Source organism: Podarcis liolepis, assembly GCF_965112155.1.
Source record: "Podarcis liolepis genome assembly, chromosome: W".
NCBI lineage: Eukaryota > Metazoa > Chordata > Lepidosauria > Squamata > Lacertidae > Podarcis > Podarcis liolepis.
In genome coordinates, this window is record NC_139568.1 from 14,226,003 (window position 1) to 14,251,569 (window position 25,567).

General features: G+C 49.1%; 1 long non-coding RNA gene across 1 annotated transcript; it reads left to right on the forward strand.

The window, feature by feature from the left end:
• The first annotated feature begins 5,540 nt into the window (after nt 1–5,540).
• On the forward strand, nt 5,541–25,321 carry LOC310697727. The gene is made up of 2 exons (XR_014521168.1): nt 5,541–8,211; nt 21,651–25,321. It is a non-coding gene; the product is annotated as an uncharacterized lncRNA (long non-coding RNA).
• Nucleotides 25,322–25,567: the final 246 nt, after the last annotated feature.

Consider the following 25,567-nt stretch of genomic DNA (forward strand, 5'->3'; position numbering starts at 1 on the left):
GCTACCTGCTGCAAGTGACAAAATGGTTTTAAATGTTTTAAGTGCTTTTAATTTTCTGCACCTTAAATGGTGGTTGTTTTTTATAATTTATAATTTTATTTCTGCTTGCAGTTGGTTAAGTATTTAGTCAGGGTGGGGAGTAGTTTAATTTTAGCACTATTGTTTCTTGCTGTGCTTCTATTTTTATTATTCTGTTGTTATTATATAGTTTGTATTTTACCTTTTAAGGGGAAGGGTCAGGGCTGCCTGGGAGTGGGCCTCAGCCAATAGAATGGCTGGGGCAGGTTCCACAGGGGGGAATGTATTGGGACACCCGATCTCAGTGATCACGGGCAGGAGGAGGAGTTACGCTAAGACCAGACCATGTCATTACCGAGGAGGCAGGTTTAGTCGTTGTTTGAGGACTATCCCTGCCTCCAGGTCTGGTCCTGACCGGAAGGATACTGGAATCAGCAAGGGATACCCACATGACCTGAAAGTGTTGCTGTGCAATGCCAGGTCAATGATGAATAAAACCACTGCCATCCACGACCTGATTGTGGATGGAGGATTTGACCTGGCATGTGTGACAGAGACCTGGTTGGATGAAGCAGATGGGCCTTTCCTTGCCGCTGCTTGCCCACCAGGTTTCTCTTACGCACAGCAACCCAGGTCATGTGAGCGGGGAGGGGGGGTTGCAGTGATTTTTAGGAAGTCATTAGTCTGCACCAGGCGTCCTATTGGGAAGACCCAGTTCTCTGAGTGCATGTTCTGGAAGTTGGGCAATAGGGCCAGTACAGGATTCCTATTAGTGTACCGACCTCCCCGCTGCACCAAGGATTCCCTGCCTGAGCTGCTTCAGGTCATGGCAGATATGCTCCTGGAGACACCTAGCTTGGTTGTCCTAGGGGATTTTAACATCCATGCCGACACGACCTTACAAGGGGCCGCTCGGGACTTCGTGGAAAGCATGGCCTCCATGGGGCTGTCCCTGAATACGTTTGGCCCAACTCATAGCTGCCGACATGCCTTAGACTTGGTGTTCACCTCTACGGATGTTGGTGATCTGACATAAACTAAAAGCGAAACAAAAGAAGTGCCATGGTCAGATCACTTCCTGGTGCAACTGGACTTCTCTGTGACCCTTCCCCTCTGCAGGGAGGTGGGACCGATTCGGATGGTCCGCCCCCGCCACTTAATGTATCCAATTGGCTTCCAGAGAGTGGTAAGGGATGTTTTATCCCAAGTAGATGGCTTTTCAGCTGATTCCCTGGTGGCCCGCTGGAACGCGGAGTTAACCAGGGCTATTGACTGTTTGGCTCCGAAGCGCCCTCTCCGATTGCATGGAGCCCGGACAGCCCCGTGGTTTCCCCCGGAGCTGAGGGTGATGAAACAATCGTTGAGACGGCTAGAGCGCCGGTGATGGAAAACTCATTCTGAATCAGACCGGACACGGGCTAGAGCTCAACGTCGAGCCTACCAAGTGGCAATGGCGACGGCGAAGAGGGCCTTCTTCGCCGCCTCCATTGCATCTGCAGAAAACAGCATCAGGAGACTTTTTCAGGTGGTTCGCAATCTATCGGAACCACCTGCATCATCGGGGCCTGGTAGGGACCCCAAGATCTCCTGCAATGCTTTTGCAAAGTTTTTTCAGATAAAGTCGCTCAGATTCAGAAGGAGGTAGACTCCACCGTGGGAGCAGGGCCAGGGCGGGAGAGTGCTAGAGTTCTGTCTAGTCCTGTTACATGGGATCAATTCCAATCTGTTACCTCCGAGGATGTGGACAGGCTGCTTGGACAAGTGAAACCGACCACCTGTCTCCTTGATCCTTGCCCATCCTGGCTGATAAAAGTGAGCCGGGAAGGGCTGGGCGATGGGCTCTGTGGGGTGGTGACTTCAGCCCACATCCAACACTTTCTCCAATGGTGGCTCAGGGAGCCACAAATTCAGTGCTGGTGAAAGGGCATAGTGCCCTCAATGGAAAGTTGTCATTTCCCCTCCAAGGGGAAAAAATTCATTGCATATGCTCAGGGGCGTCAACCATAACATCCTTCTGGACCGTCTAGAGGGGCTGGGAGCTGGGTGCACTGTCATACGGTGGTTCCGCTCCTTTCTCCTGGGCCGTGTCCAGAAAGTGGTGGTGGGGGATGAGTGTTCAGACCCCTGGGCTCTCACTTGTGGGGTGCCTCAGGGTTCCGTCCTCTCCCCCATGCTTTTTAATATCTATATGAAGCCGCTGGGAGAGATCATCAGGGGGTTTGGGCTGGGTGTTCATCAGTATGCAGGTGACACCCAGCTCTACCTCTCCTTTAAATCAGAACCAGTGAAGGCAGTGAAGGTCCTGTGTGAGTGCCTGGAGGCGGTTGGAGGATGGATGGCGGCTAACAGATTGAGGTTGAATCCTGACAAGACAGAAGTACTGTTTTGGGGGGACAGGGGGCGGGCGGGTGTGGGCGGATTCCCTGGTCCTGAATGGGGTAACTGTGCCCCTGAAGGACCAGGTGCGCAGCCTGGGAGTCATTTTGGACTCACAGCCGTCCATGGAGGCACAGGTTAATTCTGTGTCCAGGGCAGCTGTCTACCAGCTCCACACAGGCTAAGACCCTACCTGCCCGCAGACTGTCTTGCCAGAGTGGTGCATGCTCTAGTTATCTCCCGCTTGGACTACTGCAACGTGCTCTATGTGGGGCTACCTTTGAAGGTGACCCGGAAACTGCAATTAATCCAGAATGCGGCAGCTAGACTGGTGACTGGGAGTGGCCGCCGGGACCACATAACACCGGTTCTGAGAGATCTGCATTGGCTCCCAGTACATTTCCAAGCACAATTCAAAGTGTTGGTGCTGACCTTTAAAGCCCTAAACGGCCTCGGTCCAGTATACCTGAAGGAGCGTCTCCACCCCCATCGTTCAGCCCTGACACTGAGATCCAGCGCCGAGGGCCTTCTGCCGGTTCCCTCATTGCGAGAAGTAAGGTTACAGGGAACCAGGCAGAGGGCCTTCTCGGTAGTGGCGTCTGCCCTGTGGAACGCCCTCCCAGCAGATGTCAAAGCAATAAACAACTATTTTACTTTTAAAAGACAACTGAAGGCAGCCCTCTTTAGGGAAGTTTTTAATGTCTGGTGCTGTACTGTTTTTAATATTCCGTTGGAAGCCGCCCAGAGTGGCTGGGGAAACCCAGCCAGATGGGCGGGGTATAAATAATAAATTATTACTATTATTATTATCCCACTGAGCTGACAGCCACACACAGCACCACAGCACCACTGCCTCACACCGTGTATCCAGGCTTTAGCTCCGGGACCCAAGGAACTCAGAATGGCAACCGACAGCAGCTTATCGTCGTTCAACCCAGCATCCGGAGACTGGGAAGCGTAACTAACTAACTAGAGGGCGATATTCTTCAGCATTTGCGGAAAGGAGACATTTGAAATCCCCCAGGCTCTCCTTGCGCCTGAAGACGTCGCTACTGTTCCATACAAAACAATAATGGAACTGCTGAAGGGGCACTTTTCGCCGCAGTCCTCAGTGGTGGCTTGACGAAATGCCTTCTATGCAAAGCGGCAAGCCTCTGTGGAAACCATAACTGGGTTTGTAACCTCTCTCCGCCAAGCCGACCGGTTCTGCAACTTCTCAGAGTTGGAGAACATGCTTCGTGACCGCCTCGTCAGTGGCCTGAAGGATGAGAAGCTGCAATGACGCCTCTATGCCAAGAAGGACCTAACATTCCAGGTCACTCTGGAGGAGGCCCTGGCAACGGAAGCTGCCGAGAGGTTGACGCAAGAGGCACGGCCGAGCCTGCCGTCCCAACTGAGGGTCCACCACAAAGACCTCACCAACGACTCAGGATCTGACAGGGAGGAGGTGCACCGAGTACAGCAGCGCACTCAAGGAGCGCACAGACCACAGCTGCCTCGACGAGAAGGAGGGAACTGCGCAAGCTGCGGGGAGAGTCACAAGAGGAGGACCTGCTGTTTCCGCAATGCAGAGTGCAGGCAGTGCAGAAAATCGGGACTCATCGCCCAGGTGTGTCAGACTCGGCCCACCCGACGCCAGGCATCAGATAACCGATCCAAGAGCCCCAGGTCCCGGGGCCCAACGCCCCAAGGCAACTCAACGGAGCTCACGGACTTCCAGGTATACCAGTTGCCCCACTCCAACATAGAGAAAATTTATGTAGAGGTACAGATAGAGGGGGCCCTGTACCGCATGGAGCTTGACATGGGTTCAACTCTATCCATAATCTCGGCAAGGGCCTTAAGGAAACTGTGTCCTAGTGGGAGTCCCAAACTCAGGCTGGCCCCATTCACCCTCCGGGACTTCCAGAAACGTAAGGTCCCCACAATGGGGGTGGGGACCTTCAGGGTGCAATGTCAAGAGCGGACGCGGCAACTGGACTTGCTTGTGGTCAAGGGCCCCCCTACGTTAGCTTACTGGGATTGGCATGGTTTGGACCACTGGGGTTGGCTGTCACCGGGGTGAACTGCTCTAGCTTACAAGTGGACGTGGAAGCCATATGCAAGGAATTTTGGGGGGTTTTTGATGGGAAATTGGGACAGTATACGGAGCCCCCCCCCCATTGCTCTACAGCTTGACCCCACAGTACGACCTGTCAGGCTCAAGGCCCGCCGGGTCCCATTCGCCCTGAAACCCCGTATAGACGAGGAATTGGACCGGCTTGTGGAGCAAGAAGTGCTGGAGCCGGTGCCTAATGCCCCTTGGTAAACCCCGATCATCACACCCATCAGGCCTAATGGTTTGGTCCACATCTGCACAGACTACAAATGTAGCACAAACAAGGCCCTCACGGCCCATTCTGTCAGGAAAAAGCACCAAGGCAAAAGCCAGCTCCAGATGGCTGGAATGCAAAACAGGATGTTGTGGTTTCTCACTGTACTGTTGGGGAAAAGGTGGAGCCTATTCTCTGTACTGAGCACCGGATGTTAGCTCAGTGTGTCATCTGACCTGTGCTGGAAGTACAGGGGAGGAGTGTGACTCTTCTAACGGAGTCTGAAGGGAACAGTCACATTTCTATGTACTGTTGAGTGACAGGAATAAAACATGTAGAAAGGACTCCTGTCTGTCTCATTTCTCCTCCCTGGGAGGATGCAGGGAGGGAGAGAGAAGCAGAGGGTGTGTTCTTCTCACGACTAATGAGAAGAATTGCCGGGTTTGTTTACCTAGCCTGCCGAGGTCGCAGACGGACGGTAAGCTCAGTATCTCGCTCAATTGCCTCGGGGGAGGCCAGGTACCTCTGCCTGTGGGCTGAGATACTAACATATGGCAGCCTTCGGATGGTTGCGATCCATCGACCTCTGCATGAGAGGCTGGTGGATTATCCTCCTCTGCTCCAAGGGAGAAGACAAGCATCTGAAAGAAGCCAGAGGCTCAACAGACAGCTGGTGGAAAGAAGAGGTGTTTTCCAAGCAACAAAAGTTCAAGGTATGCTGCATTTCGGGCGAAAAGTGTGAACGCAGGTTGATTAATTCCCTGGTTCACGGGGGAGCTGCGTTGGAAAAATACAGCTCCGGGAGAAGAGGCCTGCAGCTTCGAAGCTGAAGCCTACATTCCACAAATTCTTGTGGTTAAGATAAGAAGTCCTATTGGAATGCATTGTTGCTAAGTAACGGAAGTTGGAAAGTTACTGGCAAAAGGGCTGGACTGTGAGTGTGAGCCTGGGAAAGCGAAACAAAGCCATAGATTGTTTTGACTACACGTTTAAGAGCTCTTGGAGGGACTTTCCATAACAGCTAGCGTCAAGCTGCCAGGTGCTAAAAGCATAAACAGCTTGCAGTTTGCCTGAGTGAGAAAGGCAAAAACTACTGTTGGATTTTACAGCTTGTTTGAGAGTGTGGGCTGGAAAGCTGAAGAGGCTTGGCTTCAAAATGGATGCCAAGAAAGGGGGAGCCCTGCCTTGCCCACCTCCCTTAACCAGAGACAGTTATTCATCAGGGTCTGGATGGATAACTACCCCAGAAGGGGTGAGCCAAGATGATGCTGGCCAAGTTCCTAAGAGCTCATCGAAAGCTGTGGAGAGCTTTGACCCCAGAGGGGAGAGTGCAGGAACTGTGGCTGTTGGAACTGTTGGTGTTCCTGAACAAGGTGCAATGGGTGTTGCTGACAGGGGGAGGGAAGAACAGAGTTCAAATTCCCCCACTGATGGTGCTACTGGAGAGCATGGAGTAGCATTGAGTGCTGTCCGATGCTACAATTGTGGACAGACTGGGCATCTACAGCGAAACTGTAAGAAGCCGCGCCAGTCAAGAGGAGCAAAGAGCAGCTCTACGAAGCCTGAGGCGTCAGGCAAAAGCCGTACCAAGTGCCAGGTGAAACCTGCAAAGGCTATGATGGCGAAAGGAGCCACGCCAGATGTTGGGAACGCCTTTATAATCGACACTGGATGTACAAAACATTTGTGCCCGCACAGACAACTGTTTTCGACGTTGAAGAAGCAAAGCTTCACTGTGAAACAGGCCAACGGTCAAGAGTTGGAAGCGACTGGAATTGGAACTGTGTATCTTGAGAGTCTGAACTTGACTATAAGCGATGTTTACCTGGTTCCAGAACTGAGATTTAATCTGCTGAGCGTGTCGCAGATCGCAAAGAAAGGACTGAAACTGTCCTATGATGCTAAAAGCTGCAAGATCTTCAAAGATGGAGAACTGTTTCTTACTGCCAAAGAGAAAGATGGACTGTATTTGTTGACTTTTGATCAAAGTGATTACATGAAATGTAATTCTTCTGATTCTAACGAAATCTCTCTTGCAGGTGTGACCAAGAGCGCCCGGAAGGTGCCGAAGGTCGACAGAGCATTTCAGCGGGTGTATGCTGATGTGATTGGTCCTCTAGAACCATCTAGGGGCAGTGCACGATATTACCTTTTGTGTGTGGATTGTTTCACTAATTATTCTTGGGTTTATTTGATGGAGAAACCGCAAGAAACTTTAGAAAAGTTTCAGGAGTTTTGTGACAAGGTTAAAAATATGCATGATGCTAACATTGATTGTCTTTTCACAGATGAGAAGCAAATTTTTCTGTTACAGAAGTTTCAGAAGTTCCTGGATGGAAAAGGGATAGACCACAAAGTTGCAGTCTCGCAAGAAGCGTGGAACAGGGGGGTCTGTGTTAGAGTGAACAAAGAATTGCAAAAGGGGATGAATGCGCAATTGCTGAGTTCACATTTGCCACATGAATATTGGGCCGAATCTCTAGCGTCCTATCTTCATGTGTGGCTGAGAAAGGTCTCAACAGAGTTGGGATGTTCTCCTTTTGAGAAGCTGTTCAATAGAAAACCTTCTGTTGCCTATTTTAAGGTTTTCGGGTCTCATGTGAGAACAGAAGCTCCAGGTGGAGTAAAGAATGCCAGAGGCATTTTTGTGGGTTATGAAAAGGGTCTCTACAGAGTAATTTTGTCTGAATCTGGTCAGGTGATTCTCACAAAGTTCCTAGAGAGTGCTCCAGAACAAGAGCGGGTTGTAGTACAGACATTTCCCACAGGTGACAATTCAGATGATGATGATGATGATTTTTCTGATGTCACAGATTACAGTGGTACTGATGATGATGACACTGATAGCTCAGAGAGTTCAGCTGTAACAGTCATTGAGAGAAAATCTCACACAATGGATAGACCTTCACAGATGAAGGAAGAACCACTGATTGCTACTGGTTCTCAACAGAGTCCAGAGGTTGAACCAGTGAGCACAGAGGATCAGAACCTCATACGCAGGTCTGAGAGAGTTACAAAGGGTGTACCACCAAAGAGGTACTCAAAAGAGTTTGCTAACTTAGCTGTTGCATGTGTTGCTATTGTTAACAACTCAAAGCAGATTAAAGCAGTGTCTAAGTCAGAGACAAAGACACAACAGAGAGTAGCTAAGCAAGGTAATGCAGAAGCACTCATTCCTTGGAAGCCAGACAACCAGAGAGGTACACTGGTGGAACCAGTGGTGGGGAGTTCCAAGGGTGGAACTGAAACAACAGGGGACTGTTATATGTATAACAACTGTTTGTTTTCTTCTCTGGATCATGTTTTGCCTATTGATGCTTTTGGGGGAGGTTGTCAGGAAAAAGCACCAAGGCAAAAGCCAGCTCCAGATGGCTGGAATGCAAAACAGGATGTTGTGGTTTCTCACTGTACTGTTGGGGAAAAGGTGGAGCCTATTCTCTGTACTGAGCACCGGATGTTAGCTCAGTGTGTCATCTGACCTGTGCTGGAAGTACAGGGGAGGAGTGTGACTCTTCTAATGGAGTCTGAAGGGAACAGTCACATTTCTATGTACTGTTGAGTGACAGGAATAAAACATGTAGAAAGGACTCCTGTCTGTCTCATTTCTCCTCCCTGGGAGGATGCAGGGAGGGAGAGAGAAGCAGAGGGTGTGTTCTTCTCACGACTAATGAGAAGAATCGCCGGGTTTGTTTACCTAGCCTGCCGAGGTCGCAGACGGACGGTAAGCTCAGTATCTCGTTCAATTGCCTCGGGGGAGGCCAGGTACCTCTGCCTGTGGGCTGAGATACTAACACATTCATCCCCACTGCCAGTGGTCAGCCATGTCCTTGCCACCCTGGCTGGATCAAATTTTTTTGGCAAGCTGGACTTGGTCCAAGCATATCAACAGCTGCCGGTAGATGAGGCCACAGCAGAGGCACAGATGATTGTGACGCACAGAGGAGCGTTCAGGGTAAAGCGGCTGCAATTTGGTGTCAGCGTGGCACCAGGCATATTCCAGAATCTAATGGACTCTCTCCTTAAAGGGATTCCTGGCGTCACCCCCTTCTTCGATGATGTGTTGATTGCTGGGCCCACACCAGAGGAGTTTGAGGACCGCCTCCGCACCGTTCTGCACCGTTTCCAGACGGCGGGTCTCAAGGTGAAGTGGGAAAAATGTCTACTAGGAGTGCCTCAGGTGGACTTTCTGGGATTTATGGTGGACGCAGAAGGGGTCCACCCGACTGGTTACAAGGTACGGGCCAGCGCCCAAGAGCAAGACTGAACTTCAGGCCTTCTTGGGACTATTGAACTTTTACCATTCCTTCCTTCCCCACAAGGCGGTGGTAGCGAAGCCCCTACACAGACTCCTGGACAAGCGGGCCCCTTGGGTGTGGGGCCAGTGCCAGGAGGCCGCATTCCAGGCAGTCAAGGACTTGCTCGTCTCAAACTCAGTCTTGGCACACTTTGAGAGGCTGCCGGTGGTGCTAGCATGCGACGCCTCGCCCTATGGCATCAGCACTGTCCTGGGACACCAACTCCCGGATGGAAGAGAGGTGCCGGTGGCATACTTTTCCCAGACACTCAAAGCAACCGAATGGAACTACTCGCAAATCAACAAGGAGGGTCTGGCAATCGTGAAGGGAGTAAAAAAAATCCATGATTTCTTGTACGGGTGGCCCTTTACCGTGGTGACTGACCACAAGCTGTTGCTTGGCTTGTTTGCCCCTGAAAAGCAGACCCCCCAAGTGCTGTCGCCTCGTGTCCTCAGGTGGTCAATTTTCCTTGCCAGCTACCAGTATGCACTGATTCACCGCCCTGGGAAGGCAATGGGTCACGTGGATGCCCTCAGCAGGCTACCACTACCGGAAACAGGCCCCGACCCAGCACCTGCACAAGAGGTTATGAGCCTGGAGCTGCTTCCCGACCGCCCCATTCAGGCACAAGAAGTTGCACACCATTCCAAGAAAGATAGGGTCATCTCCCGGGTCCTGGACTGGGTGTGGAGGGGATGGCCCTGTTGTAATATGAGAGCTCACCAGCTGCGAACTAGCAGCACATTGTTTTCATCATGTGATTCTTATGATGTGACTGAGCGTGAGACAGGATGTTCAACGCTCTTCTCAAGGTTGTGTTCTCAGTGTAACTTGAGACCTTCCTGTTGTTGCTGCAAAGGAGTGGGAGAGTTGTACGGAGGTTTCTGAGAAAGCAGACATGTTTTGTACAGTGTACAGTCCGGGAATAAAGTAGAATGAGTCAGACTACTTTCAGACTGTCTTCTTTCTTCTGCTGAGATGCAAGGGGAAAGGGAGTGTGCATCTCTCAAAAGGGAGGTGCCGCTTATGGTTGATCTCCCTGAACTGACTGAAGACCAGCCAGGGGCAGATCACCGGCAACAGGCCCCAGTGCCTGGGAAGAGGAGTCAGTTTTTCCCAAGGGGGCCGATCGCCAACAAGTGGTAGCAGAGGATGGCCGTTGTGATTGCGTCGATGTCTGCCAGTTCCTGATGGATGGCTGCCTGATGAACGCGGATGGAGTACTTCTCCGGTTCATTGAAGCTGCTGTTTTCCTGCTGTTTGTTTTTGGATTAAAACACAGCGAAAGCCGAGTTCCTACATTCCGGGGGAGAGCTGTTTACCCTGCCGGTAACCGCCAAGGAACTGTGAGTACTCTGTACTGATTTATGGGCTCATTAAGCCTCTAAGAGAAATGCAAGCCGGAGTTGAGCGGTTAAGGCTCAAAGGCTGTTGCTTGCTGCCAAGATTTACAGCTAGTGGCTGATAGCTGTTAATTGGGATCAAGATGGATGCCAAACTGGGGGCTGGGCTGCCCTATCCACCACCGTTAACAGATGGGAATTATTCCACTTGGTCTCTAAAAATGCAGGCGCTGCTCGAGAGACAGAGAATATTTGGAGTTATTCGAAATCCCATTCCTGCTGCACCAACAAGGGCCTGGAATGACTCTGACATGCAGGCAAGGTCTGCAGTCGTCTTGTGTGTAGGAGACGACCAGTTGGTGCACTTTGCTGATTTGCCTCACGCGAGGGACATGTGGCTTGCTTTGAGATGTATACATACGCATGAAGCAGCTGGGACTGCGCTGCTGCATTTTGAAAAGCTCACAAACTTTAGACTGAAGCCAGATGGGGATCTTCAGGCGCATCTGAAGCAGATGCAGTTCTTACGCCGACAGATGACAGAGCGAAATTTTCCACTTGATGAAGCTATCTTTTGTTTCATGATCACAAACAACTTGGATCAGAGATTTAAGACTGTTGCAGGTCAGCTGAGTTCACTCCCTGCTCAGGATCTGACAGTGCAGCACATTTGTGCCGTTTTGCTTAATGAGAATGACAGATTGGCTGCCATTGCTGTTGCTGATGGGGTGAGTGAAGCTGCCAGTGCTACCTCCACTGTTCTTGCTCAGGAGGAGCAGGCTGTAGCCTTAAACGTCATTTGTTGCTACAATTGTGATCAGGCTGGCCATTTACAGAAGAACTGTAAAAAGAGCCGTGTTTCCAAAGGAGCCAAGGGGAGCTCAGGAAAGCCAGAGGCTACAGGCAAGAGTCGTGCCAAGTCTCAGGCGAGTCCTGCCAAAGCTTTGATGTCACCAAAGGCTTCATCATCGATTGGGAATGCTTTTGTAATTGACGCTGGAGCCACAGAGTGTTGAAACGTCGCCAGCCCGGGAGCTGTGCCAGCCTGCTGCTAGCCTCCCGTACATTCTCCAAAGGTGAAGCTTCGTGATCATCCCTGGCTGCCGTTCAGGAATCTTCCTCTCAGTCCAGGGTGACCGATCAAATAGGCAGCCTCTCTCTTATGAGGAAGCATACCAATTTCCCTTGTACAGCGACAGAAAGGAAAAAGCAGCTTGTAGTTTCAAAACTACATTTATTTACTGCAAAACAACAACAACACAAAGGACTGCATGTCTGAGCAGCCAAGCTCTGGGTTTTGCGACACAACCCTGCTCTATCTCAAGAGCAGAAGGGAAGAGGAGAAACTCCTCCCAGCATACAGTGAGTCAGGCTGAGAACAGAAGCTGACTTCCTTCTCATGCTATGAGACAGCACACGTAAACAGCTCCTGCCGTTTCCTGCCAGCGTGGCAGCTGGTGGGGGCTGAAATCCCAACACAAAGCACCTGACAGGACGGCGAAGTTTGTTCTCGACGTATGAGAATCAACGCTTCACTGTGAAGCAAGCCAATGGTCAGGAAATGGAAGCAACTGGAATCGGGACTGTATTCCTGAAAAGTCTGAATTTGACTATAAACAACGTTCACTTTGTCCCAGGTTTGGAGTTCAACTTGCTGAGTGTATCTCAGATGGCAAAGCAAGGATTGGTGATATCCTTTGATGAGAAGAGATGCAGGATCTTCATGTTGGAAAACAGCCCCCTCAGGAGAGGCTGGCCTCCCTCTCAGGTTCCCGGGGCTTGTTTACCGGTGATCTACCCTGGCTGGCATCCCCGCAAGTCCAGGGAGATATTGATAGGTGACATCTCCCAGCGTGAAAGATGCACACCCCTCCCTCCCCTTGCATACCAGCAGGAGAAAGAAGAAAGCCAGAAAGTCAGAAAGTCTATTACATTCCTACGGTTTATTTCTAACTTTACAGCTGTACAAAAACATGTCCGATCAGTTCAGTCTCCTCCAAGCAACTCAGTAAGACTTCCTTCACATGCGCAATAGGAAGGTCTGATATTACACTCAGAACAAATCCCTGTGAACCGTCCTGATAAGAACTGCCTGGTACATTCTTTCCCAGGACTAGTCACATCATGTGATGTCAACATCGAACTGCTTGTTTGCAGCTGCGTTGTACTCATATCCCAACATACTCCCCCATATGATTCAACGTTAGCTGCGAACAAAGCTTTATCCAGAGAAGAAAACAAACAGTTGTTATACACGTAACAATCCCCTGTTGTTTCAGTTCCACCTTTGGAACTACCTGCCACTGGTTTCACCAGTGTACCTCTCTGGTTGTCTGTTTTCCAAGGAATGAGTGCTTCTGCATTACCTTGGCTAGGGAAAGTAGTATTACGCTTAGCAACTCCTAGTCGTGTCTTTGTCTCTGACTTAGACATACCTTTAATCTGGCTTGAGTTGTCAACAATAGTAACACATGAAACAGCTGAGTTAGCAAACTCTTGAGAATACCTCTTGGGTGGTATGCCCTTTGTGACTCTCTCAGACCTGCGAATGAGGTGCAGGTCCTCTTTGCTGACTGGTTCATCTTCTGTACTTCTTGGAGAACCACGCCCAACAGTAAACAGTGGTTCAGTTACTTCTAGTTCTGTCTTAACCTGTGAAGGTCTAGACAGTGTGTGTGGACCCCTCTCAATGACTGTCAGCAGAACTCTCTGAGCTCTCTGTGTCACTTTCAGTATCAGAATATTCATCTGAATTGTCATCAGTGGGAAATATGTGGAGAACCTCTCTCTCTTGTCTCAGAGTGCCCTCTAGAAACTTTGTGAGAATCACTTGACCAGATTCAGACAAAATTACTCTGTAGAGACCCTTTTCATAACCCACAAAAATGCCTTTTGCATGCTTAACCCCTTGTGGAGTTTCCGTTCGGACGTGAGATCCAAAAACCTTAAAATGTTTTACAGGAGGTTTCCTGTAGAATAACTTCTCAAAAGGAGAACTTTCCATACCTTTTGAAACCTTTCTCACCCAAGTATAAGAGAATGAACATAAAGACTCAGCCCAGAACTCTTGTGGCAAATGTGAACTAAGCAACTGTGCTCTCATGCCATTCTGCAATTCCTTGTTCACCATTACACACACACTCTTGTTCCATGAAGCTTCAGATACAGCAACCTTATGCTCTATCCCTTGTTTCTCAAGGAAATCTTGAAAATCCTGTGAAAGAAAAATTGGCTTTTCATCTGTGAAAAGAAAATCAATATTAGCATCATGAACAGTCTTAACCTTGTTAAAAAACTCCTTAAACCTTGCTAAGGTTTCTTTTGGTGATTGCAATACATATATCCATACATATTGAGAATAGTGATCAACAAACACAAGATAGTATTTTGCATTGCCTCTAGATGGTGCTAAAGGACCAATTACATCAGCATACACTCGCTGAAAAACACTGTTAATCTTTGTTGCCTTTTTATCCTTGGCTCCTTCCGATATACCTGCAAGAGAAAGCATTTTTGATTCACATGCAGTGCACATTCTGTAATCAGACTCATCAAAAGTCAACAGATACAGTCCGTCTTTCTCTCTGGCAGAAAGATACAGCTCTCCGTCTTTAAAGATTTTGCAACTCTGCTTATCATAGGACAACACCAGTCCTTTCTTTGTCATCTGAGAAACACTCAGCAAATTGAACTTTAAATCAGGAACAAAATAAACATTATTTATAGTCAAGTTCAGACTTTCTAAGTAGACAGTCCCGATCCCGGTCGCATCGATTTCTTGACCGTTGGCCTGTTTCACAGTGAAGCGTTGCTTCTCAAATGTAGAAAACAATTCCCTGCATGACGTGAGGTGCCGGATAGCGCCCGTGTCCAGAATAAACGCATTTTCAATCAATGAAGAGGCTTTCGGCGATATTAAAGCCTTTGCTGGTCTTGCCTGTGACTTGGCACGACCTTTGCTTGAAGCCTCAGGCTTTGCAGAGCTCCCTTTGGCTCCTTTTGGCTGACGTGGCTCTTTACAGTTCCTCTGAATATGCCCAGTCTGGCCACAATTGTAACAATGAACAACGTTCAGAGCCACAGCCTGCTCCTCTGAAGCAACAATTGTGGGGGTGCTTGAACTCCGAGCTACACTCCCCCCATCAGCAACAGCTATTGCAGCAAGGCGGTCTCTCTCATTCAGAACCACGGAACAAATCCTCTCCACCGTAAGATCCCAGGCAGGTAGAGAACCAAGTTGACTTGCAACAGTTTTGGAAGTCCGGTTCAAGCTGTTAATAATCATAAAACAAAATATTTCTTCCTGAAGAGGAAAGTTTCTTTGCGCCATCTCCTGGCGTAGAAATTTCATCTCTGTCAAATGCACCTGCACATCTCCATCAGGCGCCAGTCTCATGTTTGTGAGCTTTTCAAAATGCAGCAGTGCGGTGCCAGCGGCATCTCTCTGATGAATTTCCTGTAACGTTTGCCAAACCTCGCGTGCAAATTGCAAATCTGCTATATGCACAAGTTGATCATCCGAAACACATAAAATGATAGCCGATCTGGCTTTCACATTCTGAGCTTCCCAAGCCCTTGTGGGTGCTGCTGGGATGGGATTTTCAATTACTCCAAATATTCTCTGACTCTGTAGCAGGGCTTTCATTTTCACAGACCATGAGGAATAATTGTCATTTGTTAAGGGGGGGGTGGATAAGGCAAACCCGCCCCTTTCTTGGTATCCATCTTGATTCCAAGTTTCAGCTTTCATGTACGAGCTGAAAAATCCAATAGCCTGCTAGCTGTTTACAAGCTGCAAGTCCTTGGTAGCAAGCTCCGCATGGAAAATTCCTACCAACAGCTCTTAGCAGCAAACAAACGCTGAAAATTCCAACAGCTATTTTCAGCCTCTGAGCCTTGCTTTTGGCTCCGGCTTGCTTCCCTCTTTGCCTTTGAAGCTAACGCGGCTGTAAATCAGCTCAAAGAGTACTCATGATTCCTTGGCAGGCACTTGGCAGGCGACGGCAGTTTTATCACCTCCCCTGGAATGCAAAGAATGTGGCTTTCTCTGCTTGTTTTAATCCAAAAACAGCAGCCTTTTCAGTGAACCGGAGAACTTTCAATCCGCGTTCATCAAGCAGCCATCAATCAGCAACCGTCAGGGGTCCGTGGAACGTCCTAAATCAGCAAAAACGTCTCCACCGGGTGCTCCAGCCGTCCTTAGCCATATTATTGTAGCCTCCACCATCCGCGTGCTACCACTTGTTGGAAAACAGCCCCCTCGGGAGAGGCTGGCCTCCCTCTCAGGTTCCCGGGGCTTGTTTACCGGTGATCTACCCTGGCTGGCATCCCCGCAAGTCCAGGGAGATCTTGATAGGCGACATCTCCCAGCGTGAAAGATGCACACCCCCTCCCTCCCCTTGCATACCAGCAGGAGAAAGAAGAAAGTCAGAAAGTCTATTACATTCCTATGGCTTATTTCTGACTTTACAGCTGTACAAAAACATGTCCAATCAGTTCAGTCTCCTCCAAGCAACTCAGTAAGACTTCCTTCACATGCGCAACAGGAAGGTCTCATATGACACTCAGAACAAATCCCTGTGAACCGTCCTGATAAGAACTGCCTGGTACATTCTTTCCCAGGACTAGTCACATCATGTGATGTCAACATCGAACTGCTTGTTTGCAGCTGCGTTGTACTCATATCCCAACACTTCAAAGACGGAAAGCTGTATCTTTCTGCCAAGGAGGAAGATGGACTGTATCTGTTCTGTTTTAATGTATCTGATTATAAAGCTTGTAATGCATGTAAAACTAAGATGTCTTATTTTACAGGTTTTTCCACAGGTGCCAAAGACAAGACGTCTGCGAAGGTTACCAAAGCTTTTCAGCAGGTGTATGCTGATGTAATTGGTCCTCTACCGCCCTCTAGAGGCAAAGCAAAGTTCTATCTTGTAATTGTTGATCATGTAACTCAATATACATGGATTTATGTATTGCAGAAACCACAGGAAACCTTAGCAAAGTTCAGAGAATTTTGTGATAAGGTTAAGTTTGTTCATGATGCTAATGTTGAAAGTCTTTTCACAGATGAAAAGCCAATTTTTGTTTCACAGGTTTTTCAAGATTTCCTTGAGAAACGTGAGATAGATCACAAGATTGCTGTCTCTGAAGCTTCATGGAAGAGTGTGTGTGTAAAGGTGAACACAGAGTTGCAGAAAGGCGTGAAAGCTCAACTGCTAAGTTCACATTTGCCCCAAGAGTTCTGGGCCGAATCGCTGAACGCATATTCTTACACGTGGGTAAGAAAGGTTTCAGCAGGTATGGAAAGTTCTCCTTTTGAGAAACTGTTTCACAGAAAACCTTCAGTTAAACACTTTAGGGTTTTCGGGTCTCATGTGCGTGTGGATACACCACAGGGAATCAAGGGTGCCAAGGGCATTTTTGTGGATTATGAAAAGGGTTACTACAGAGTAGTACTGCCTGAGTCTGATCAAGTGATTCTCACAAAGTTTGTAGAGAGCACTGGAAGAGAGGTTCTCCACACATTTCCCACTGATGTCAATATAGATGAGTATTCTGATACTGAGAGTGACAGAGAGCTCAGAGAGTTCTGCTGACACAGTCATTGAGAAGGGTTCACACACAATGTCCAGGCCTTCACAAGTTAAGGCTGAACTGGAATTGACAGAGCCACTGTTTACTGTTGGGCGTGTTTCTCCCAAAAGCTCCAAGGAAGAACCAGCCAGCAAACAGGATCTGCACCTCATTCGCAGATCTGAGAGAGTCACAAAGGGAATACCACCCAAAAGGTACTCTCAGGAGTTTGCTAACTCAGCTGTTGCATGTGTAGCTGTGGTTAACAACTCAAGCCAGGTTCAAGGTTTGTCCAAGACAGAGACAAAGCCACTCCTGGAAGTTGCAAAGGGCAACACAATTCTTCCTAGCCAAGGTAATAATAATAATAATAATAATAAATTTTATTTATATCCCGCCCTCCCCAGCCGAGCCGGGCTCAGGGCGGCTAACAACAGTCAAATAACAATCAAATAATAACACATTCTAAAAATATTTCATTATAAAAATTAGTTAAAATCAAATTGATGGCAACCGATTAAACAAAATTCTGTGCAGGTTGCCGGAGGAGGGAGTCAGGCTGCGCCCTGACCAAAAGCTTGGCGGAACAACTCTGTCTTGCAGGCCCTGCGGAAAGATGTCAGATCCCGCAGGGCCCTAGTCTCTTGTGACAGAGCATTCCACCAGGTTGGAGCTGCAGCCGAGAAGGCCCTGGCTCTAGTTGAGGCCAGCCTAACCTCTCTGAGGCCTGGGACCTTGAGGGTGTTATTATTTGTAGACCGTAGGTTTCTCTGTGGGGCATACCAGGAGAGGCGGTCCCGTAGGTACGAGGGTCCTAGGCCGTATAGGGCTTTAAAGGTTAAAACCAGCACCTTAAACCTGATCCTGTACTCCACCGGGAGCCAGTGCAGCTGGTATAGCACCGGATGAATGTGATCCCGCAGCGAAGACCCCGTAAGGAGTCTCGCTGCGGCATTCTGCACCCGCTGGAGTTTCTGGGTCAGTCTCAAGGGCAGCCCCACGTAGAGCGAGTTACAATAATCCAGTCTGGAGGTGACCGTCGCATGGATCACAGTGGCTAGGTCAGGGCGAGAGAGATAAGGGGCCAACTGCTTAGCTTGGCGGAGATGGAAAAATGCCGCCTTTGTTATAGCTGTAATCTGCGCCTCCATAGAAAGGGAGGTATCGAAGATTACACCCAAACTCTTAACGGACGGTGCTGGCACTAATTGCACCCCCACAAGAGATGGGAGTTGCCCCCTCGATCACATATCGTCCCGCCCCAGCCAGAGGACCTCTGTCTTCGAAGGATTTAACTTCAACCGGCTCCCACGTAACCATCCAGCCACAGCTTCCAGACATCTGGTCAGTGTGTCTGGGGCCGAGTTAGGATGGCCATCCATCAACAGATAGAGTTGGGTGTCATCAGCATACTGATGGCAACCCAGCCCAAAACTCCGGACAAGCTGGGCGAGGGGGCGCATAAAGATGTTAAAAAGCATCGGGGAGAGAATCGCACCCTGAGGCACTCCACACACCAAGGAGTGACGCGATGACAATTCCCCCCCAAGCGCCACCCTCTGTCCCCGATCAGAGAGAAACGAGCGCAGCCATTGAAGGACTGTGCCCTGGATCCCCACGTCGGCAAGGCGGTGGTCCAGGAGTTCGTGATCCACCATGTCAAAGGCTGCTGACAGATCTAGAAGAATCAGCAGCCCCGACCCGCCTCGATCCAGCTGCCTGCGGAGATCATCTGTTAGGGCGACCAGAGCCGTCTCGGTCCCATGGCCAGCACGGAAGCCGGACTGGAATGGATCCAAAGCAGATGTTTCATCCAGAAACCTACCAAGCTGTTCAGCAACCGCTCTCTCAATCACCTTACCCAGGAATGGAAGATTCGAGACCGGGCGGTAATTGGATAGATCTAAGGGATCTAACGATGTTTTCTTTAAGAGCGGACGCACCACCGCCTCCTTCAGTTCCCCTGGGAATATCCCGGTGCCAAGGGACAAATTGATGATATCCCCCAGGGGGGCCCGCACCTCGTCTGGACACGCTCTAATCAGCCATGACGGGCACGGGTCAAGAGGACAGGTGGTGGGCTTTCCAGCTTGGAGGAATCTGTCCACATCGGCTGGAGATATCCGGTCAAAGTGGTCCAATACTGGACCCGAGGACAGTCGAGGGGCCTCCAGTTCCTTTATTGTATCCAAATTGGCAAGGAGGTCATGGCGGAGCAACAGGACCTTCTCCGCAAAAAAGCTCGCAAATGCCTCACAGCTGTGTGTCAGATTGTTATTTAAATTTGGCTGTCCTTCATAGAATCATAGAATCATAGAATCATAGAGTTGGAAGAGACCACAAGGACCATCGAGTCCAACCCCCTGCCAAGCAGGAAACACCATCAGAGCACTCCTGACATATGGTTGTCAAGCCTCTGCTTAAAGACCTCCAAAGTAGGAGACTCCACCACACTCCTTGGCAGCAAATTCCACTGCCGAACAGCTCTTACTGTCAGGAAGTTCTTCCTAATGTTTAGGTGGAATCTTCTTTCTTGTAGTTTGGATCCATTGCTCCGTGTCCGCTTCTCTGGAGCAGCAGAAAACAACCTTTCTCCCTCCTCTATGTGACATCCTTTTATATATTTGAACATGGCTATCATATCACCCCTTAACCTCCTCTTCTCCAGGCTAAACATGCCCAGCTCCCTTAGCCGTTCCTCATAAGGCATCGTTTCCAGGCCTTTGAAAGGGACGTTAATGACCGGATTATACTAAATAATTGCGCCGGGCGAGAGCTAGCGGATGCAATGGAGGCCGAGAAGTAAGACTTCTTAGCGGCCTTCACTGCCATCTCATAGGTTTTCATAAAAACCCTATAAGATGTTCTTGAGGCTCCGTCACGGGCACCCCGCCATACTCGCTCTAGCCGTCTGAGGTCCCGCTTCATTTTCCGAAGCTCCTCGGTAAACCAGGGAGCTCGGTTTCTGCGGGGTCGCAGAGGGCGCTTAGGTGCGATCTCATCGATGGCTGCCAGGAGCTGGGTATTCCAGCCCTCAACAAGCTCAGTCAATGAGTCGCCAGGGGGAGCAAGGTCCCGCAAGGCTTGACGGAATCTATCAGGGTCCATCAGCCTCTGCGGGCGAGCCCAAATCGGCTCGCCACCTAAGCAGGGTGGGGGTGGAAAGTCAATCCTGGCTTTCAGAGCGTAGTGATCAGACCATGGCACCTTCATCGAGGGAGACATGATCACATCTATACCGGCGCCAAAGATCAAATCCAGCGTGTGGCCTGCTTGATGTGTGGTGCCCGAAACAAACTGGGAGAGCCCTAGTGTCGCCATGGAAGACACCAGGTCCAGAGCCTGTGAGGAGGGAGTGGCATCAGCATGGATGTTGAAGTCCCCCAGTACCAATAGGTTGGGGAACTCCAAGGCCCAGCCGGCCACCGCCTCCAACAGGCCTGACAGGGTGGCTGCTGGTGCGCTAGGTGGCCGGTACACCAGCCAGACAGCCAAGCTCACCTCGGAGCCCCACACTAGGCCAACACATTCAATGCCGGGGATCGAAGGCGATGGCAGAGCCCTGAAAGAACAGTCTTCTCGGATTAATAATGCCACCCCTCCCCCCCGGCCCACAGTCCGCGACTGGTGGAGGACGGAGAAACCTGGGGGCGCCATCTCTCGTAAGGTAACAGTTTCCCCTTCGCGCACCCAGGTCTCCGTCACACAAGCCAGGTCAACCCCCTGCGAGGTGAAGAAGTCTCACAGGGTGGCGGTTTTTTTGCCTATAGACCTGGCATTGCACAACACCAGTGACGGAGGTGAGTAATCCTTGCTCACCCTACCTTCGTCCCTCGGGATGGGGCGCAGATTGGAAGGGGTACGAGCATATCCATATCTCGATCCCCTTCGCCTATGACATCTGCCCCTACCGCCATACCTCCCTCGCCCCACTACGGTAGCAGAAGCTCTAGTTCCTTGGAAGACAAGCAACCAGAGGTTTGCACTGGTGGAACCAGTGGCGGGTAGTTTCAAAGGTGGAACTGAAACAACAGGGGAATGTTATGTGTATAACCACTGTTTTTTTTCTTTAGATGCTGCTTTTGTTTTCGCAGCTCGATTCGCCTCATATGGGGGAGGATGTTGTAATATGAGAGCTCACCAGCTGCGAACTAGCAGCACATTGTTTTCATCATGTGATTCTTATGATGTGACTGAGCGTGAGACAGGATGTTCAACGCTCTTCTCAAGGTTGTTGAAATATACTCAGAGTCGCAAAGTGATTTCATGCTCTTTATTCAGCTCATAGTGGTGAGGAGGAAATGAATGAAAGTCCCCTCACAGTATCTGCTTTATATACATTATTTACACAATGGGCTGCACATGATTGGCTAATTCCAGAATTCTACTGTAAGCCAATCAGGTTGTGGATTCACTTCTATCTGGAGCAGGATTGGGTGGTTCCTGCCAACCAATCATACTGCTGGATTGTTCTAGGACCAATCAGACTGCTGCATTCTGAATCCTATTGTTCAAGGACCAATCAGACTGCTGCAGTTTGGATCCTATTCAACTCAGTGTTGGGAAAAAGCAGCAAGGCAAAAGCCAGCTCCAGATGGCTGGAATGCAAAACAGGATGTTATGTTTTGCAGATGTACTGCTGGGGAAACGGTGGAGCCTATTCTCTGTACTGAGCACCGGATGTTAGCTCAGAGTGTCATGTGACCTGTGCTGGAAGTACAGGGGAGGAGTGTGAGTCTCTTCTGATGGAGTCTGAAGGGAGCAGTTGCATTTCTATGTACTGCTGAGTGACAGGAATAAAACATGTAAAAGGACTCCTGTCTGTCTCATTTCCCCTCCCTGGGGAGAATGCAGGGAGGGAGAGAGAAGCAGAGAAGCAGAGGGTGTGTTCTATCTCACATCTAATGAGAAGAATCGCCGGTTTGTTTACCTAGCCTGCCAGGAGGACGCAGACGGAAGGTAAACACAGTATCTCACTCAATTGCCTCGGGGGAGGCCAGGTACCTCTGACTGTGAGCGAAGATACTAACATATGGCAGCATTCGGATGGTTGCGATTCATCGAACATCTGCATGAGAGGCTGGTGGATTGTCCTCCTCTGCTCCAAGGGAGAAGGCAAGCGTCTGAGAGCAGCCAGAGGCTGAACAGATGGAGGGACACAGAGGAAAGTGTTTTCCAAGCAACGGAGATCAAGGTATGCTGCATTTCGGGCTAAAAGTGTGAAAGCAGGTTGATTAATTCCCTGGTTCACGGGAGCTGCGTTTAAAAAAACAAAAGCTCCGGAAGGAAAGGCCTGCAGCTCAGAGGCTGAAGCCTGCATTCCACAAATTCTTGTGGTTGATAAACTGTCCTATTGGAATGCATTGTTGCTAAGTAACGGAAAGTTGGAAAGTTACTGGCAGAGAGGCTGGATTGTGAGGCTGGGCAAAAGTGAAACAAAGCCACAGAGTGTTTTGGCTACATGTTTAAGAGCTCTTGGAGGGACTTTCCATAGCAGCCAGAGTTTAGCTGCCAGGTGCAAAAAGCGTAAACAACTTGAAGTTTGCCTGCCTGAGAAAGGAAAAAACAACTGTTGGATTTTACAGCTTGTTTGAGAGTGTGAGCTAGAGGCTTGGCTTCAAGATGGATGCCAAGAAGGGGGAGCTCTGCCTTGCCCACCTCCCTTAAACAATGACAATTATTTATCTTGGTCTGTTAAGATGAAGGCCCTGCTGCAGAATCAGAGGCTTTTTGATGTAATTGAAAACCCCATCCCTGCAGCACCAACCAGAGGTTGGGAATCACAGAATGTGAGGGCCAGGACTGCTATAATTCTGTGTGTCTCAGATCAGCAGTTGGTGCATATTCAGCATTTACAAAATGCGAAAGAGGTTTGGGATACGCTGCGTACAACGCATCAGAGAGATGCTGGTTCTTCAGCGTTGCTGTATTTTGAGAAGTTAACCAATCTGAGACTTGCGCCTGATGGAGATGTTCAAGCGCACCTGACAGAGATGAAGTTTCTGCGTCAACAGATGGTGGAACGCAATTTCCGTCTTCAGGAGGAAGTGTTTTGCTTCATGGTGATAAACAGCCTTAACCGCACCTACAAGGTTGTTGCCAGTCAGCTTGGTTCCCTACCGGCTGCGCAGCTAACCGCGGAAAGGGTGTGTGCTGTGGTCCTGAATGAACACGATCGACTTGCTTCACTGGAAGTGAAGGACAGGGGGAGGGAAGAACAGAGTTCGAATCTCCCCACTGCTGAATCTACTGGAGAGCATGGAGTAGCATTGAGTGCTGTCCGATGCTACAATTGTGGACAGACTGGGCATCTACAGCGAAACTGTAAGAAGCCGCGCCAGTCAAGAGGAGCAAAGAGCAGCTCTACGAAGCCTGAGGCGTCAGGCCAAAGCCGTTCCAAATACCAGGTGAAACCTGCAAAGGCTATGATGGCGGAAGGAACCACGCCAGATGTTGGGAACTCTTTTATAATCGACACTGGATGTACAAAACATTTGTGCCCGCACAGACAACTGTTTTCGACGTTGAAGAAGCAAAGCTTCACTGTGAAACAGCCCAACGGTCAGGAGCTGGAAGCAACCGGAATTGGGACTGTGTATCTTGAGAGTCTGAACTTGACTGTAAGCGATGTTTACCTGGTTCCAGAACTGAGATTTAATCTGCTGAGTGTGTCGCAGATTGCAAAGAAAGGACTGAAACTGACCTATGATGCTAAAAGCTGCAAGATCTACAAAGATGGAGAACTGTTTCTTACTGCCAAAGAGAAAGATGGACTGTATTTGTTGACTTTTGATCAAAGTGATTACATGAAATGTAATTCTTCTGATACTAACGAAATCTCTCTTGCAGGTGTGACCACTGTGAGCACCAGGAAGGTGACCAAGAAGGTCGACAGGGCTTTTCAGCGGGTGTATGCTGATGTGATAGGTCCTCTAGAACCATCTAGGGGCGGTGCAAAATATTACCTTTTGTGTGTGGATTGTTTCACTAATTATTCTTGGGTTTATTTGATGGAGAAACCGCAAGAAACTTTAGAAAAGTTTCAGGAGTTTTGTGACAAGGTTAAAAATATGCATGATGCTAACATTGATTGTCTTTTCACAGATGAGAAGCAAAATTTTCTGTTACAGAAGTTTCAGAAGTTCCTGGATGGAAAAGGGATAGACCACAAAGTTGCTGTTTCGACCGAAGCGTGGAACAGGGGGGTCTGTGTTAGGGTGAACAACGAATTGCAAAAGGGGATGAATGCGCAATTGCTGAGTTCACATTTGCCACATGAATATTGGGCCGAATCGCTAGCGTCCTATCTTCATGTGTGGTTGAGAAAAGTCTCAACAGAGTTGGGATGTTCTCCTTTTGAGAAGCTGTTCAATAGAAAACCTTCTGTTGCCTACTTTAAGGTTTTCGGATCTCATGTGAGAACAGAAGCTCCAGGTGGAGTAAAGAATGCCAAAGGCATTTTTGTGGGTTATGAAAAGGGTCTCTACAGAGTAATTTTGTCTGAATCTGGTCAGGTGATTCTCACAAAGTTCCTAGATAGTGCTCCAGAACAAGAGCGGTTTGTAGAACACACATTTCCCACAGGAAACGATTCAGATGATGAGGATGATGATTTTTCTGATGTCACAGATTACAGTGGTACTACTGATGATGACAGTGATAGCTCAGAGAGTTCAGTTGTAACAGTCATTGAGAGAAAATCTCACATAATGGATAGACCTTCACAGATGAAGGAAGAACCACTGAATGCTACTGGTTCTCAACAAAGTCCAGAGGTTGAACCAGTGAGCACAGAGGATCAGCACCTCATACGCAGGTCTGAGAGAGTCACAAAGGGTGTACCACCAAAGAGGTACTCAAAAGAGTTTGCTAACTTAGCTGTTGCATGTGTTGCTATTGTTAACAACTCAAAACAGGTTGAAGCAGTGTCTAAGTCAGAGACAAAGAGACAACAGAGAGTAGCTAGCCAAGGTAATGCAGAAGCACTCATTCCTTGGAAGCCAGACAACCAGAGAGGTACACTGGTGAAACCAGTGGTGGGGAGTTCCAAGGGTGGAACTGAAACAACAAGGGACTGTTATATGTATAACAACTGTTTGTTTTCTTCTCTGGATCATGTTTTGCCTATTGATGCTTTTGGGGGAGGATGTTGGGAAAAAGCAGCAAGGCAAAAGCCAGCTCCAGATGGCTGGAATGCAAAACAGGATGTTATGTTTTGCAGATGTACTGCTGGGGAAAAGGTGGAGCCTATTCTCTGTACTGAGCACCGGATGTTAGCTCAGAGTGTCATGTGACCTGTGCTGGAAGTACAGGGGAGGAGTGTGAGTCTCTTCTGATGGAGTCTGAAGGGAGCAGTTGCATTTCTTTGTACTGCTGAGTGACAGGAATAAAACATGTAAAAGGACTCCTGTCTGTCTCATTTCCCCTCCCTGGGGAGAATGCAGGGAGGGAGAGAGAAGCAGAGGGTGTGTTCTATTTCACATCTAATGAGAAGAATCGCCGGTTTGTTTACCTAGCCTGCCGGGAGGACGCAGATGGAAGGTAAACACAGTATCTCACTCAATTGCCTCGGGGGAGGCCAGGTACCTCTGACTGTGAGCGAAGATACTAACACTCAGTACATAACACCCCTCCCCTCTAAGTTCCA